The sequence below is a fragment of the Eucyclogobius newberryi genome, unplaced genomic scaffold, assembly GCF_026437365.1.
Source record: "Eucyclogobius newberryi isolate DKJ021-1_F unplaced genomic scaffold, fEucNew1.0.hap1 SCAF_83, whole genome shotgun sequence".
NCBI classification, from domain to species: domain Eukaryota; kingdom Metazoa; phylum Chordata; class Actinopteri; order Gobiiformes; family Gobiidae; genus Eucyclogobius; species Eucyclogobius newberryi.
The window spans coordinates 269,076-286,297 of record NW_027316525.1 but is presented as its reverse complement, the minus strand read 5'-3'; the positions used below and the strand labels follow the sequence as shown (position 1 = coordinate 286,297).

The window sequence follows — 17,222 nt, the reverse complement described above, 5'->3', positions numbered from 1 at the left end:
ATGACTGTTTTGCTTTTGTGAAAAAGGGGAATCAGACAAAAGTTGCAAAGGCATTCAAAGGCTGTGAGTTCGAGACCCACCAAAGTTACTGTTGTAACCCCTGTTATCTACATTGGTAAATAGGAAAGCATGCTTGTGTTATTAACTGATGAAAGGAACTGCTAAACTTGGTTCAATTACCACAGAATCCCAGTGTGCTATAGGCTGGCCACTGCTTGGTAGGAGTTTCCCGTACGTGAGTGACTGTTCCTTCCTTCCTTCACGCCCCGCTCAACCTCGTCTTCTTCTAAAGAGTTTGGCACTTTCCTCAGAAGCTTTGGTCTTACTCAGCACCTGAGTGGCCCCACCAAGGGCAAAGGGCACACTCTGGACCTGCTAATGACAAAGCGGGTTAATATTTCAAATTCCAGTGTGGTAAATGTTACTTTTTCTGATGGTTTCTGTATTTCTCCAGGTGCAATGAGTTTGCAGTCTTCTTTGCAAGACTCAGTTCAGAACATTGAAAATACCATTATTTGCAGAAAACAAGCACGCAGCCAGCTAGACAACTGGAGTTAACCCATTTTGCATTTGTGGCTGACAAAAGTGTCCAAGAGATCACCACAAGTCTGAATTCCACTACATGCTGTCTTTATGCATTGCCGACTAGATTTTTAGAGTCTATGATGAGCAGTCTGTTGGCTCCAATCAATCAAAAAGTCAACATGTTGCTTGGATCTGGAATTTTCCTAAGATCCTTAAAACTGCAGTCATTAAGCCTCTCTTAAAGAAGAGCAGTCTTGATGCCACAGTGCTAAATAATTACCGGCCCATCTCAAACCTACTACTACTCAGTTGTCCATTCAAGTATGCAAATTATTTACAACGACAGAAAATGCGCTGCTGTTACAAATTGGAATAAGATGGAAAAGTATCCCTGCACACACAGATTAACTGCACTCTTTTCACTTTTTGATTCTCAGTTTGTTGGCAAGGAATGACTGATGTGGACTCATTTTGGATGAAAAACGTGTTTTGCGTTTGTGGAAACGCACCATGGAAGGATGTATGGACTCTGTGGCGCAATGGATAGCGCATTGGACTTCTAGGCATAATTTGCAAGGGCATTCAAAGGTTGTGGGTTTGAGTCCCACCAGAGTTGCTAATGGTGAGAGAACATATTAGTTTTTTACAATGGAAAATCTGCTCGCTTTACTATCTGATGAAAGGCACTGCTGAACGAGGTTCAATTGCCAAGGGTGCTTGAAAAAGTAAGCAAATACATCGGCATTATGTCAAATAACATTATCTTGCAATTTTTCCTCAATATCCAGATTAACTGCAGTATATTGAGTGCGCAATAAATTGGCGAGAGTCGATTGATTGAAAGACTTCCAGTTTTTTTATAGCTACATTGGTACAGGGGATTTAGCTCAAAGGTAGAAAGATTGATGCCCTCGTTCTCCATTAAACACAGTTGATTGGACAGGGGCTGAACTTTCGAATGTTGCTGGCTCGCTTTAAAAAAAAAGATATTGCGGCTTGTCGAGTCACAAATATTTAATTGGGCGGGCTGTTTGTCTCTGTGGCGCAATTGGCCAGCGCGCTCTGCTGTTAACCTGGAGGTTGGTGGTTCGAGCCCACCCAGGGAAGATTGAAAGAGCTATCGCAGGCAAAATCTATGAGGTAACATTGGTCACTGAATATCTTGGTGAAACAGGTTAAAGTAGCATTTAAGAGGCTCTGTGGCTTAGATGGTCAAAGTGCCTGTCTAGTAAACAGGAGATCCAGGGTTCAAATCCCAGCAGTGCCTTAATGATAGCCTTTCAAGCAAATCAGTTGTTTACATGTACAGAAAACCTTATCACCCGAAAGAGCTCTTACATTTTGCAATTAGAGATTGAAAAGTATCCCTGAATAAACAGAGTAAATGCACTCTTTTCACTCCTTGTTTCTCAGTTTGATGGTAAGGGTTGATTGAATGATTGATTGATTGATTGATTGATTGATTGATTGATGTAGACCGTTTTCGGATGACTGTTTTGCTTTTGTGAAAAAGGGGAATCAGACAAAAGTTGCAAAGGCATTCAAAGGCTGTGAGTTCGAGACCCACCAAAGTTACTGTTGTAACCCCTGTTATCTACATTGGTAAATAGGAAAGCCTGCTTGTGTTATTAACTGATGAAAGGAACTGCTAAACTTGGTTCAATTACCACAGAATCCCAGTGTGCTATAGGCTGGCCACTGCTTGGTAGGAGTTTCCCGTACGTGAGTGACTGTTCCTTCCTTCCTTCACGCCCCGCTCAACCTCGTCTCCTTCTAAAGAGTTTGGCACTGTCCTCAGAAGCTTTGGTCTTACTCAGCACCTGAGTGGCCCCACCAAGGGCAAAGGGCACACTCTGGACCTGCTAATGACAAAGCGGGTTAATATTTCAAATTCCAGTGTGGTAAATGTTACTTTGTCTGATGGTTTCTGTATTTCTCCAGGTGCAATGAGTTTGCAGTCTTCTTTGCAAGACTCAGTTCAGAACATTGAAAATACCATTATTTGCAGATAACAAGCACGCAGCCAGCTAGACAACTGGAGTTAACCCATTTTGCATTTGTGGCTGACAAAAGTGTCCAAGAGATCACCACAAGTCTGAATTCCACTACATGCTGTCTTTATGCATTGCCGACTAGATTTTTAGAGTCTATGGTGAGCAGTCTGTTGGCTCCAATCAATCAAAAAGTCAACATGTTGCTTGGATCTGGAATTTTCCCAAGATCCTTAAAACTGCAGTCATTAAGCCTCTCTTAAAGAAGAGCAGTCTTGATGCCACAGTGCTAAATAATTACCGGCCCATCTCAAACCTACTACTACTCAGTTGTCCATTCAAGTATGCAAATTATTTACAACGACAGAAAATGCGCTGCTGTTACAAATTGGAATAAGATGGAAAAGTATCCCTGCACACACAGATTAACTGCACTCTTTTCACTTTTTGATTCTCAGTTTGTTGGCAAGGAATGACTGATGTGGACTCATTTTGGATGAAAAACGTGTTTTGCGTTTGTGGAAACGCACCATGGAAGGAAGTATGGACTCTGTGGCGCAATGGATAGCGCATTGGACTTCCAGGCATAATTTGCAAGGGCATTCAAAGGTTGTGGGTTTGAGTCCCACCAGAGTCGCTAATGGTGAGAGAACATATTAGTTTTTTACAATGGAAAATCTGCTCGCTTTACTATTTGATGAAAGGCACTGCTGAACGAGGTTCAATTGCCAATGGTGCTTGAAAAAGTAAGCAAATACATCGGCATTATGTCAAATAACATTATCTTGCAATTTTTCCTCAATATCCAGATCAACTGCAGTATATTGAGTGCGCAATAAATTGGCGAGAGTCGATTGATTGAAAGACTTCCAGTTTTTTTATAGCTACATTGGTACAGGGGATTTAGCTCAAAGGTAGAAAGATTGATGCCCTCGCTCTCCATTAAACACAGTTGATTGGACAGGGGCTGAACTTTCGAATGTTGCTGGCTCGCTTTAAAAAAAAAGATATTGCGGCTTGTCGAGTCGCAAATATTTAATTGGGCGGGCTGTTTGTCTCTGTGGCGCAATTGGCCAGCGCGCTCTGCTGTTAACCTGGAGGTTGGTGGTTCGAGCCCACCCAGAGAAGATTGAAAGAGCTATCGCAGGCAAAATCTATGAGGTAACATTGGTCACTGAATATCTTGGTGAAACAGGTTAAAGTAGCATTTAAGAGGATCTGTGGCTTAGATGGTCAAAGTGCCTGTCTGGTAAACAGGAGATCCAGGGTTCAAATCCCAGCAGTGCGTTAATGATAGCCTTTCAAGCAAATCAGTTGTTTACATGTACAGAAAACCTTATCACCCGAAAGAGCTCTTACATTTTGCAATTAGAGATTGAAAAGTATCCCTGAATAAACAGAGTAAATGCACTCTTTTCACTCCTTGTTTCTCAGTTTGATGGTAAGGGTTGATTGAATGATTGATTGATTGATTGATTGATTGATTGATTGATTGATTGATTGATGTAGACCGTTTTCGGATGACTGTTTTGCTTTTGTGAAAAAGGGGAATCAGACAAAAGTTGCAAAGGCATTCAAAGGCTGTGAGTTCGAGACCCACCAAAGTTACTGTTGTAACCCCTGTTATCTACATTGGTAAATAGGAAAGCCTGCTTGTGTTATTAACTGATGAAAGGAACTGCTAAACTTGGTTCAATTACCACAGAATCCCAGTGTGCTATAGGCTGGCCACTGCTTGGTAGGAGTTTCCCGTACGTGAGTGACTGTTCCTTCCTTCCTTCACGCCCCGCTCAACCTCGTCTCCTTCTAAAGAGTTTGGCACTGTCCTCAGAAGCTTTGGTCTTACTCAGCACCTGAGTGGCCCCACCAAGGGCAAAGGGCACACTCTGGACCTGCTAATGACAAAGCGGGTTAATATTTCAAATTCCAGTGTGGTAAATGTTACTTTGTCTGATGGTTTCTGTATTTCTCCAGGTGCAATGAGTTTGCAGTCTTCTTTGCAAGACTCAGTTCAGAACATTGAAAATACCATTATTTGCAGATAACAAGCACGCAGCCAGCTAGACAACTGGAGTTAACCCATTTTGCATTTGTGGCTGACAAAAGTGTCCAAGAGATCACCACAAGTCTGAATTCCACTACATGCTGTCTTTATGCATTGCCGACTAGATTTTTAGAGTCTATGGTGAGCAGTCTGTTGGCTCCAATCAATCAAAAAGTCAACATGTTGCTTGGATCTGGAATTTTCCCAAGATCCTTAAAACTGCAGTCATTAAGCCTCTCTTAAAGAAGAGCAGTCTTGATGCCACAGTGCTAAATAATTACCGGCCCATCTCAAACCTACTACTACTCAGTTGTCCATTCAAGTATGCAAATTATTTACAACGACAGAAAATGCGCTGCTGTTACAAATTGGAATAAGATGGAAAAGTATCCCTGCACACACAGATTAACTGCACTCTTTTCACTTTTTGATTCTCAGTTTGTTGGCAAGGAATGACTGATGTGGACTCATTTTGGATGAAAAACGTGTTTTGCGTTTGTGGAAACGCACCATGGAAGGAAGTATGGACTCTGTGGCGCAATGGATAGCGCATTGGACTTCCAGGCATAATTTGCAAGGGCATTCAAAGGTTGTGGGTTTGAGTCCCACCAGAGTCGCTAATGGTGAGAGAACATATTAGTTTTTTACAATGGAAAATCTGCTCGCTTTACTATTTGATGAAAGGCACTGCTGAACGAGGTTCAATTGCCAAGGGTGCTTGAAAAAGTAAGCAAATACATCGGCATTATGTCAAATAACATTATCTTGCAATTTTTCCTCAATATCCAGATCAACTGCAGTATATTGAGTGCGCAATAAATTGGCGAGAGTCGATTGATTGAAAGACTTCCAGTTTTTTTATAGCTACATTGGTACAGGGGATTTAGCTCAAAGGTAGAAAGATTGATGCCCTCGCTCTCCATTAAACACAGTTGATTGGACAGGGGCTGAACTTTCGAATGTTGCTGGCTCGCTTTAAAAAAAAAGATATTGCGGCTTGTCGAGTCGCAAATATTTAATTGGGCGGGCTGTTTGTCTCTGTGGCGCAATTGGCCAGCGCGCTCTGCTGTTAACCTGGAGGTTGGTGGTTCGAGCCCACCCAGAGAAGATTGAAAGAGCTATCGCAGGCAAAATCTATGAGGTAACATTGGTCACTGAATATCTTGGTGAAACAGGTTAAAGTAGCATTTAAGAGGATCTGTGGCTTAGATGGTCAAAGTGCCTGTCTGGTAAACAGGAGATCCAGGGTTCAAATCCCAGCAGTGCGTTAATGATAGCCTTTCAAGCAAATCAGTTGTTTACATGTACAGAAAACCTTATCACCCGAAAGAGCTCTTACATTTTGCAATTAGAGATTGAAAAGTATCCCTGAATAAACAGAGTAAATGCATTCTTTTCACTCCTTGTTTCTCAGTTTGATGGTAAGGATTGATTGAATGATTGATTGATTGATTGATTGATGTAGACCGTTTTCGGATGACTGTTCTGCTTTCGTGAAAAAGGGGAATCAGACAAAAGTTGCAAAGGCATTCAAAGGCTGTGAGTTCAAGACCCACCAGAGTCACTGTTCTAACCCCTGTTATCTACATTGGTAAATAGGAAAGCCTGCTTGTGTTATTAACTGATGAAAGGAACTGCTAAACTTGGTTCAATTACCACAGAATCCCAGTGTGCTATAGGCTGGCCACTGCTTGGTAGGAGTTTCCCGTACGTGTGTGACTGTTCCTTCCTTCCTTCACGCCCCGCTCAACCTCGTCTTCTTCTAAAGAGTTTGGCGCTGTCCTCAGAAGCTTTGGTCTTACTCAGCACCTGAGTGGCCCCACAGAGGGCAAAGGGCACACTCTGGACCTGCTAATGACAAAGCGGGTTAATATTCGGCAGGAGTTATTAAAAGTTGGTTTAATAACTGTAAAGAGACTAAAAATCTTGGGAGATATACAAGATAAGCATTTGTAAAGAAACTTGGAAAGACCTTTTTTCCACATCAAATTTTACAGTTCTTCAACCACACATGAAGAGTCACCTGAACAGGGACTTGAACCCTGGACCCTCAGATTAAAAGTCTGATGCTCTACCGACTGATGGACGCATCATATGGCAATGGCATACAGTACATACATTGGCCATTCTCTCACCTTAGCCAGCACAACAGCCCAGAGGCAGCCATGAAGACACGTGAAGAGGATCCATTGCGTTGTCAGTGCAGGCAAATAAATGAACCATTTTATTGTCACCACTTGTGCTTCTTCATGTTCCTCATTTGGTTTGTCTTGTCAAAAATAGGAATTGTACTGCAGCAATCATGACTCTTGTTCCAAGTTTTATTTCCAATTAGACCTCAACCAGAGCCACTGTCTGTCTGCAATTCACAGAAAGTGCTTCATAGTTGGATTGTAGTTTTAGCTTCGCCCCCACTTGAATTGAATATTTTTGTATGGGTACTTTCTTTGTGTGTGAGTATTTTTCATTCTGATCATTTTTGCCAGAGTTCATTTCTATACAGCTACTTTTTGCTAAGGTAACATTTTGATCCAAGTCGTGTCTACCCTTGCCCTCATGTGCTATGTCTGTGTGCATTTAATAGTGCAATTATTTGTAAAATGGCTTATGATTTTCATATTTTGGCTAATAAATAAAAGTAGATCCTGATTACCTAGTCTTGATCAATGTTCGTGTAGTTCTGCACCTTTATAATGTAGCTCCAATTTGAGCTATGTGAAAGACAGTTACACAAAAGACTTGCAAAACAAATAGTAGATTTACTCAACAGGGCAAATCAAAGAGAGCAGCCATGTAGAATGCAGGCACATGCTCTGTGGTTTCATTGTGTAGAGGTCATCACATCTGCTTTACACGCAGAAGGTCCTGGGTTCGATCCCCAGTGAAACCAGCTGTGTGTTTCATGCAAACTCTCATTGACTTTGAGCATGCTGTTGGTGCTTTAAAGCTCCATGACTTTACTGTGCCCCTCTTGCATACTGAAATAAAAGCTTCATCTGTTGAGCTCATATTGTGTTCAATAGCTACAGCGTACCTATCATCTTGTATCTTTCATTCAGTCCTCTAATTCTTTCAACAAGGTTTAAAGAAATGCGCTTTCTATGTTCTCATGCAGAAATCTGGGGATGAACCAGGGACTTCTAGATCTTCAGTCTATCGCTCTGCCAAATGAGTTATTTTGGTAAGGACAGCTGGTGGGTTCATGTCTTAAACAGGAACCTACTTATACACCCCAAGCATTTGATATTTGCTGGATGCCAATGGAAATGCGTGTGCACAATCTCTCTAGGTAACTTTGCTGTGGGTTGGTTATCAATCTGATATGATTTAAAACACACGTTCAAGGGTGTTTTTTACATAGGGGGACAATGTGAAGATTGTTGCGTCATTCCACCCCAAATTCTGTCAACAAGTCGGCAGGAGTTATTAAAAGTTGGTTTAATTAAAACCCTTTAAGCGCCAAAGTCGCAGAAATGCGACTTTACCGTACAAGGAAATTTATGAAATAATAGTAGAAAATGAATCACTTCAGTCATTGGTCGGTTCGGTGCAACTTCCTCTTATTAGCCAGGTATGATCTAGGGCAGATCCGGTAAGGAAAAAAATGGCCGGAGGAAGTACACGTGGCATGCAATTTACAGCAGATTCTGACTCTGAAGGAAATTATCTCCCCGAGAGTGACGATGGATTTCCAAGTGGAGATGAAGGGACTTCGAAACAACGGACAGGTGCAAAGGACAGACGGAGGTGAGGAACCAGTGGAACCAGTGGCTGCAGTAAAACTTGCCCGGTGGATGAGAGCTGGGACATGCTGAGAGAGGTCGAGGTATTTGAGGCATGGATCAAACCTTTTGAAGACCCAGTTGGCTACACAGGAGAGATGGATCTGACGGATGCTAATCCATTTGATATTCTGTCACTCTTTCTGACCGATCAGTTTTGGACTTTCATTACTGATGAGACAAATAGATATGCACATCCGTGTATGGCACCTATGATTCTGAAGCCACATTCAAGATTTCTTGAGTGGTATGATGTATCAGTCACCGAAATGAAAGCTTTCTTCGCTTTGCATCTCTCCATGGGCCTTGTTGAGAAACCTGAAATCGAGGATTACTGGGGAACATTTTGGCTTACACAAACGCCTGGATTTGGAAATGTAATGTCAAGAAACAGATTTGAAATCATTCTTTCGTTCTTTCATTTTGTCAACAATAATGATTATGTGAGAACAGGCGAGCCCGGGCACGATAAACTGTTCAAAGTCCGCCCAATAATAGATTTGATTATTCCCAAATTTGCAGCAGTTTACAGTCCAATCAAGGAGCTTTCTTTAGATGAAATGACAATAGCTTTCAAGGGGAGATCTTCACTAAAATGTTACTCTCCGAATAAACCTGACAAATATGGCTATAGAGTGTATGCCTTGAGTGAAAGCTGTTCAGGGTATGTTTTGCGCTGGTCAATGCACACTGGACAGTACAAAAATAATGCAAGCAACATCAGTGCAACACACGCAGTTGTCCGTGAGTTGGTTTCTCCCTTTACGGGCAAAGGACACGAGATTTACATGGACAGTTACTATACCTCGCCTGTAATTGCAAATGAATTAGCAGATTTGGAAACTGGACTGTGTGGGACGGTAAGGATTACCAGGTTGGGGATGCCAAAATGCCTTGGTAAAAGTGTCTTACAGCTGAAAAAAGGAGATGACCCAGTTTTTTGCAGAAAGGGAAAACTCCTGGCTTGTGCTTGGCACGATACTAAACGTCTCACCATGTTGTCCACAGTCTATGGAAATGATTGTGTTCAGAGGAGGATCCGATCCAAGACAGATGACACTGGCTTCCGTGACATCAAAAGACCTGTATGTGTCGACCAGTACAACGCCTACATGGGTGGAGTGGACACTGCTGACCAGAGGATGAAGACATACCTCTTTCCACACAGGTCCCGGAAATGGTATCATCGCATATTCAATGCCATTATAAGCATAAGTATTGTCAACTCACACATCATATACACCAAATCCACTCCAGGCCCACACAAACCTTTAAAGGTTTACATTCAGAACATTATTGATGCATTACTGGCTGATCACTCCAAAAAACAAGAGAGGCGCTCAAGACCGGAGGGTGAAATGCCACAGAGACTCACAGAGCGTCATTGGCTTTGTCAAGCAGAGGGACGTCCAGACTGCGCCGTGTGCTCTGACCGCTCTCGTACCAAAGGCAGGCGGCAAACAAAGTACAGGTGCCGTCAGTGTGGCGTTTGTGCGGTTCCATGCAACGAGAGATACCATACGCTAAAAAACTTTAAATGCTGTCATTTGGATATGTAAAAGTGCAGGGTACCTTGACCCTGGATGGACATCTTTTCTGTGATGGCTCTCTCCTTTCTTCACTGCTTTCTCCACAACCTGCCTGGCACCAATGATGGATGTATAAGTTGGAAAAATAAAAAAAATGAAAAAAATACATAATAAATACCGTGTTTGTCATCATTTGGTCAGAACTTGTAATCAGGGCCCGAGTTTGAAGATGTGAGCAAAAGGGGTGAAAATGGGTTAAAATGTGAAAAAACACCAAAATGAGCAAAATGAAATAATCCCCCATCATCAGTGCACTGTTTGCCCCCAGAAAAGCACTCCCCTGGGGCCTGGAGGTGATCTGACCACCAGAATATAGTACCATATACCCCTGCTGGACTTAGAAAAAAAACCGAGCTTCCAGCCAATAGTACACTATACCCGAGGGACTCTGTCGTTTTTCGGCAATAGTACACTATACCCGAGGGACTCTGTCGTTTTTCGGCAATAGTACACTATACCCGAGGGACTCTGTCGTTTTTCGGCAATAGTACACTATACCCGAGGGACTCTGTCGTTTTTCGGCAATAGTACACTATACCCGAGGGACTCTGTCATTTTTCGGCAATAGTACACTATACCCGAGCGACTCTGTCGTTTTTCCGGGCCGTAGTATGAAGTTGTGAGCAAAAGGGGTGAAAATGGGTTAAAATGTGAAAAAACACCAAAATGAGCAAAATGAAATAATCCCCCATCATCAGTGCACTGTTTGCCCCCAGAAAAGCACTCCCCTGGGGCCTGGAGGTGATCTGACCATCATAGTATAGCACCATATGCCCCTGAGGGACTTAGAGTAAAAACCGAAATAGTACACTATACCTGAAAAGACTCTGTCATTTTTCGGCAATAGTACACTATACCCGAGCGACTCTGTCGTTTTTCCGGGCCGTAGTATGAAGTTGTGAGCAAAAGGGGTGAAAATGGGTTAAAATGTGAAAAAACACCAAAATGAGCCAAATGAAATAATCCCCCATCATCAGTGACTTGTTTGCCCCTAGAAAAGCACTCCCCTGGGGCCTGGAGGTGATCTGACCATCATAGTATAGCACCATATGCCCCTGAGGGACTTAGAGTAAAAACCGAAATAGTACACTATACCTGAAAAGACTCTGTCATTTTTCGGCAATAGTACACTATACCCGAGCGACTCTGTCGTTTTTCCGGGCCGTAGTATGAAGTTGTGAGCAAAAGGGGTGAAAATGGGTTAAAATGTGAAAAAACACCAAAATGAGCAAAATGAAATAATCCCCCATCATCAGTGCACTGTTTGACCCCAGAAAAGCACTCCCCTGGGGCCTGGAGGTGATCTGACCATCATAGTATAGCACCATATGCCCCTGAGGGACTTAGAGTAAAAACCGAAATAGTACACTATACCTGAAAAGACTCTGTCATTTTTCGGCAATAGTACACTATACCCAAGCGACTCTGTCGTTTTTCCGGGCCGTAGTATGAAGTTGTGAGCAAAAGGGGTGAAAATGGGTTAAAATGTGAAAAAACACCAAAATGAGCCAAATGAAATAATCCCCCATCATCAGTGCACTGTTTGCCCCCAGAAAAGCACTCCCCTGGGGCCTGGAGGTGATCTGACCATCATAGTATAGCACCATATGCCCCTGAGGGACTTAGAGTAAAAACCGAAATAGTACACTATACCTGAAAAGACTCTGTCATTTTTCGGCAATAGTACACTATACCCGAGCGACTCTGTCGTTTTTCCGGGCCGTAGTATGAAGTTGTGAGCAAAAGGGGTGAAAATGGGTTAAAATGTGAAAAAACACCAAAATGAGCAAAATGAAATAATCCCCCATCATCAGTGCACTGTTTGCCCCCAGAAAAGCACTCCCCTGGGGCCTGGAGGTGATCTGACCATCAGAGTATAGCACCATATGCCCCTGAGGGACTTAGAGTAAAAACCGAAATAGTACACTATACCTGAAAAGACTCTGTCATTTTTCGGCAATAGTACACTATACCCGAGCGACTCTGTCGTTTTTCCGGGCCGTAGTATGAAGTTGTGAGCAAAAGGGGTGAAAATGGGTTAAAATGTGAAAAAACACCAAAATGAGCCAAATGAAATAATCCCCCATCATCAGTGCACTGTTTGCCCCCAGAAAAGCACTCCCCTGGGGCCTGGAGGTGATCTGACCATCATAGTATAGCACCATATGCCCCTGAGGGACTTAGAGTAAAAACCGAAATAGTACACTATACCTGAAAAGACTCTGTCATTTTTCGGCAATAGTACACTATACCCGAGCGACTCTGTCGTTTTTCCGGGCCGTAGTATGAAGTTGTGAGCAAAAGGGGTGAAAATGGGTTAAAATGTGAAAAAACACCAAAATGAGCCAAATGAAATAATCCCCCATTATCAGTGCACTGTTTGCCCCCAGAAAAGCACTCCCCTGGGGCCTGGAGGTGATCTGACCATCATAGTATAGCACCATATGCCCCTGAGGGACTTAGAGTAAAAACCGAAATAGTACACTATACCTAAAGACTCTGTCGTTTTTCGGCAATAGTACACTATATACCATTGGACTTAGTCGTTTTTTGGGCTCGTGGAAATAAGCGTTCAGCTCAAGAGTCCCGGGCTAAATCACGCTGCTCCCGAGAAATTCCTACGCTGCTCTCACGCGGGATGTGCAAAATGGTAATGCTGGGAGGGACGGGCGGGCGGTTTTTGAGAATGACGTTTTTCGCAATCGAAACAGGTACATTTCCTGGTTGTGCGGCTACCGGGGGAGGAGCTCGTTTGACGGCCACACGAGAACCGCGATCGATGGGCCCCGTTCTGGTTTTATCCAGCTTCCAAGGCTCCTTCACAGCCGTAATCTCAAGTCATGGTTCGGAGGTGCGGAGGTGAGCGTCGGATCACAGAGCCTCTGAATGGAGCCCCGCGCTCCGCGCTCCTCCGCGCTCTAAGCGCCGCTCAGACCGGGCATGAGAGGGTCTATTTTCGGCTTGATTTTACCAGACTCGCGGGCACTTCCAGAAGCTTGCTGTTTGCTCTGATTGCTCGGGGCAGAGCACAGTGTCACGCTGACCACGGGCTGTACGTGGAGGTGAGAGCTGGTTGTAAGGCGGATCATGGAGCCTCTGAATGAGCCCCGCACTCCTCCCGCTCTTAGCGCCGCCCAGACCCGGCATGAGAGGGTCTATTTTCGGCTTGATTTTACCAGACTCCGGGGCACTTCCAGGCTGACAACGGGCTGTACGCGGAGGTGAGTGCTGGTTGGAGATGCTGGGAATTGAACCCAGGACCTCATACATGCTAAGCATGAGCTCTAAAATGATAGAATGGACAAAAACAATCAATAAGATAAGATAAGATCAGATCAGATCAGATCAGATCAGATCAGATAAGATAAGATATTCCTTTATTGTCCCACATGGGCACGATGGGTTCATACACAGGCCCCAGATGTACAAGGTTGTGGTCCGAGCTGCCCAGGGGAGGGAGGGGGAAAGAGGAATAAGCCTCCTTGGTGTTGGCAAAAAACAAGTCCAATGTTCTATTGTTTCTGGTGGGGCAGGTAACATACTGGGTGTATGTTGGTAGAACAGAAGAGGGAGAAGCGTGGTTAAAGTCACCAGAGACGAGGAGAGAGCCTGTGGGTGCTGTGTTTGCAGCCTACAAGTGCAGGAGAGCAGTGCTTCACAAGCATATTCAGCATTGGCAGACGGGGCCACATAGACTGCGATCAAAATCACATGTGAGAACTCCCGGGGCAGATAATATATCTTTTCTTCCCGCATTCTCTCGTTCTGTCCGCCCGCAGCAGATGAAAATTGTCCAAACCTACAATAGAGTCTGGCATTTCTGCTGTTAACCAGGTCTCTGTGAAAATCAAGACACTGCTGTCCCTATAAATCCTCTGGGACCGCATGAGGCTCGCTATTTCCGTCATTTTATTTTGAAGGGACCTCACGTTACCCATGACTACGGCGGGAACCGACTTCCTGTTTGTCCCTCTCTTCTCTCGGAGTTTACGTCCAGCCCGTCTGCTTCGTTGCGTTTTCCTTATGATGTCCGCCGGGATAACGTGAAGATCTCCGGGTAAGACGACTGTTCTCCGCAGTTTCATTAGTTCCTCCTTTGTGTAAGCGCGGTACGGCGCCGACTCAGAGCCAAGACACATCGCCACGACACGACGAAAACACTCAATCCAGCCGAATAAAGTCAAAAACAGTTGAATTAAAAATGATTCCAGCGCGTGTCCCTATCCTACAGTAAAATAGAAAAAATATACTAACTATATTTACAAAATATAGGAGATAAAGCACAATAAGTGTGAGAAAAAAGAGAGAGCGTTTACACCGGGCTGCTAGCTGTACCAGCGCCTTATGACGTATAAAGAAGGCCTCATTGATGCTTGAGAGTTAAGGAACAGTTCTGTATGTAATAGATATAAGCCCATTCCACGTGCAACAAGTCTAGGGATTAGTATTTTCCTTGTGGCTCAGCCTATTAGACCATGGACCTGAAATCCACAATCCCGGATTTTGGAGGCTAGTATCCTGTGCATATTGCTTATGGGGTTATGTACCCATAATAGACTCAAATTGCTTCAAAATGTCTATTCATGGGTCTTTTTTGACCTACATCTTCTTTCACTACTCAGCTATCCTTTTCCCCAAAAAAGAAATAACAATATAGGATGGAAAAAAGAAATGTGCTGCTAGATTCAAAGCAAATGTGGAACTGGGAGCTTGCGCTGAAGATCGGCTTCCATCATCCAACACATTACTGACTAGCTTGGTTCATTTGGATTGACAATCGCAATAATGCAAGTAAAAAAAAATCTAGCAGAGGATGGTTTCGATCCATCGACCTCTGGGTTATGGGCCCAGCACGCTACCGCTGCGCCACTCTGCTGAATGGCTATGATCATGGGACTCAAACCCACAATCCCGGTTCAAGAGGCCAGTGCGTAATGCCCATGGGGCTGTATACGTCTAATAGACTCAAATTGCTTCAAAATATGAAATCTAATTTTAAAGGAATGTGGAACTGGGATCTTGCTACGAAAGACTGTGCTCTAACACTGAGCTACATAACCATCTCTTGCCTGTCATGATTATTTTCCAAGCAAGACCTGGAGTCAACACTTTTCACTTTGTGCCATCAACAGAATATTGAATGGAGATGCAGGGGATTGAAACAAGGATTTCATACATGCCCTCGTTCTGAAAGAATGGCTCCGAAATTAAACATCACCAAACATGCTGGTTTATAGAATAGAACGCAATCTCAAAATCTGTGCTGCTAAACACACGTTGCTGACAGGAATCGAACCCAATGGATTTCAAGTCCATCGCCTTAACCTCTCGGCCACAACAACAATACACCTTTAAACTGTGTTTAAGAAAGTGGAAATTACCCACATTATTTTCTGAAACTAGCGCAATTACATTACCAGATTTAACTCTCCATGAATTCATGGAGACAGCATGTTTTACTAAGCATTCTAAGCTCAGGTTTGGCGAGACATACCTATACTGGAAGTTGGGAATGTCGCCCAGGCTGCCTGAATGGGCCACTTTGTCTCACCTTCCTGCAGGTAGTGTGGATGGATGAAATAATATTGTTTGAATTTTATAAGTGCTGCAAGGTTCAAAGGTAATGCGGGACTGGGAGCTTGCACTGAATCACCACATGTGCTGATTTGAAATATTTCAGTGAAGGTCTCTAAAATTCACTGCAGTGTAATCTGGCAATTGTCTAAGAGAAATGCTCCAAAAAGAAACACCAACCAACCTGCTAGTCTATAGATGCATAGAAAAGCTAAAGGTTGATTACAAATTTTCACATGCTGCGCCCAAATCGATACCATGTTTCTATGCCTCTCTTCACCTCCGTCCAGCTTGAATGTACTCGTAACCACAGCGAGTCTTGTACATAATGCAGCTACAAGTGTTCCAGCAGGACAGACTAGATATTCCCATACCGGGAGTTGAACCCGGGCCACCTGGATTCTTTAGCTAAACAGCCCTAAACAGAATCCCATTCATTTCCTATGGTAGTGTTAAACCACTACGGATGTAATATACTTTTGGCCAGCGGCGGCGCTGTGGCGAGAGCGCGCCATGTTTGAATGCAGAGTGACGTCATTCATTCAGTGCGACCTGGACAAGTTTAGCACTAGATCTGCTCCTGTTTTCACCTTCTTATGGACATTTTACTGCCCCAGAACACTCGTATTTTGTGGCATTTATAACGGGCATTTGAAGACGTTTTCAGGTAAAGTTCGTCTTGTGTTTTGCACTTTTGAAACTGTGTTTTTAGTCACATAAAGTCACTGCTACTTCCATGTCTCTGTTGAACAACTAAACGCGACTTTTCTGTCAGTTTTGTGTGATATTCAGCCCTGTGAAGTTAAACTTTATTACATTTAAAGGTTTGCAGTTGTGCAGTTTTATATAAGGTGCAATATTACGTGATCTGTGTGTTGTGTTGTCTCTTATTGTGCATAAAAGTAGTTGTAGCTTCAACAATTCATCACAAGTAAGAGAGACTTTGTCCCACAATGGGGAAATGCCTTCACTTCATGTTAATGTGGAGGACATTCCACAACTGTTACCTAGCAACAGACTATAAACAAGAGCCAAAATCCATATGAATGACTCAACAATTCCTCCTGTCCTCCTCTGCCCCATCCTCCTCTGTCCTGTCCTCTGCCCCGTCCTCCTCTGCCCCGTACTCCTCTGTCCTGTCCTCCTCTGTCCTGTCCTCCTCTGCCCTGTCCTCCTCTGTCCTGTCCTCCTCTGCCCTGTCCTCCTCTGTCCTGTCCTCCTCTCTCCTGTCCTCCTCTGCCCTGTCCTCTTTTCCACCCACTCGTGTCCCCACCAGCTCTCCTCGTGAGCCCTTGGGTGAGTATAACTACATAAATCGTGTGTTCTTGGTTTGTGTGGAGTCACACAGAGTCACACCGTGTAGAGGAGCAGTCACTTCTGTTTCATTTCATGTCTTTTCCTTTAGTAGTGGCTGAAGAGGACGCGCTGGAGAGGACAATGCTCAGCATCTCCGTCCAAACAACACGTGGATGTGTGTAATGTGTCTGTAACGCTTAAGCTCCATTTTGGATTTATCATGTGTTAAAAAGGTTTGTCTTTTATTCCAGCCGTGTCCAGTCGCTGCTGAGCTCCATCATCCTCAGGTTTACAGAAGTTCACACACAGATGTCCTGCCATGAAAGACACTTTGGGACACGTTCTGTCCTGTGCATGAGTTCAGTTGTTCCTGACCCTGTTCAGGTCCTGCTCTGAATTCATGCATCTGTGATGAGAGTAA

The 17,222-nt window shown here is 43.7% G+C and overlaps 5 non-coding genes across 5 annotated transcripts; 4 read left to right on the top strand and 1 right to left on the bottom strand.

Moving 5' to 3' along the window:
* Positions 1 to 1,050: 1,050 nt before the first annotated feature.
* Positions 1,051 to 1,141, top strand: trnar-ucu (transfer RNA arginine (anticodon UCU)). The gene is given in 2 exon segments: positions 1,051 to 1,087; positions 1,106 to 1,141. It is a non-coding gene; the product is annotated as a tRNA-Arg (tRNA).
* A 1,921-nt stretch (positions 1,142 to 3,062) lies between these two features.
* Positions 3,063 to 3,153, top strand: trnag-ucc (transfer RNA glycine (anticodon UCC)). Its single transcript is given in 2 exon segments — positions 3,063 to 3,099; positions 3,118 to 3,153. It is a non-coding gene; the product is annotated as a tRNA-Gly (tRNA).
* Positions 3,154 to 5,086: 1,933 nt separating this feature from the next.
* trnag-ucc (transfer RNA glycine (anticodon UCC)) lies at positions 5,087 to 5,177 on the top strand. The gene is given in 2 exon segments: positions 5,087 to 5,123; positions 5,142 to 5,177. It is a non-coding gene; the product is annotated as a tRNA-Gly (tRNA).
* Positions 5,178 to 7,377: 2,200 nt separating this feature from the next.
* Positions 7,378 to 7,450, top strand: trnav-uac (transfer RNA valine (anticodon UAC)). Its single transcript has one exon. It is a non-coding gene; the product is annotated as a tRNA-Val (tRNA).
* Positions 7,451 to 14,735: 7,285 nt separating this feature from the next.
* trnam-cau (transfer RNA methionine (anticodon CAU)) lies at positions 14,736 to 14,807 on the bottom strand. The gene has a single exon. It is a non-coding gene; the product is annotated as a tRNA-Met (tRNA).
* Positions 14,808 to 17,222: the final 2,415 nt, after the last annotated feature.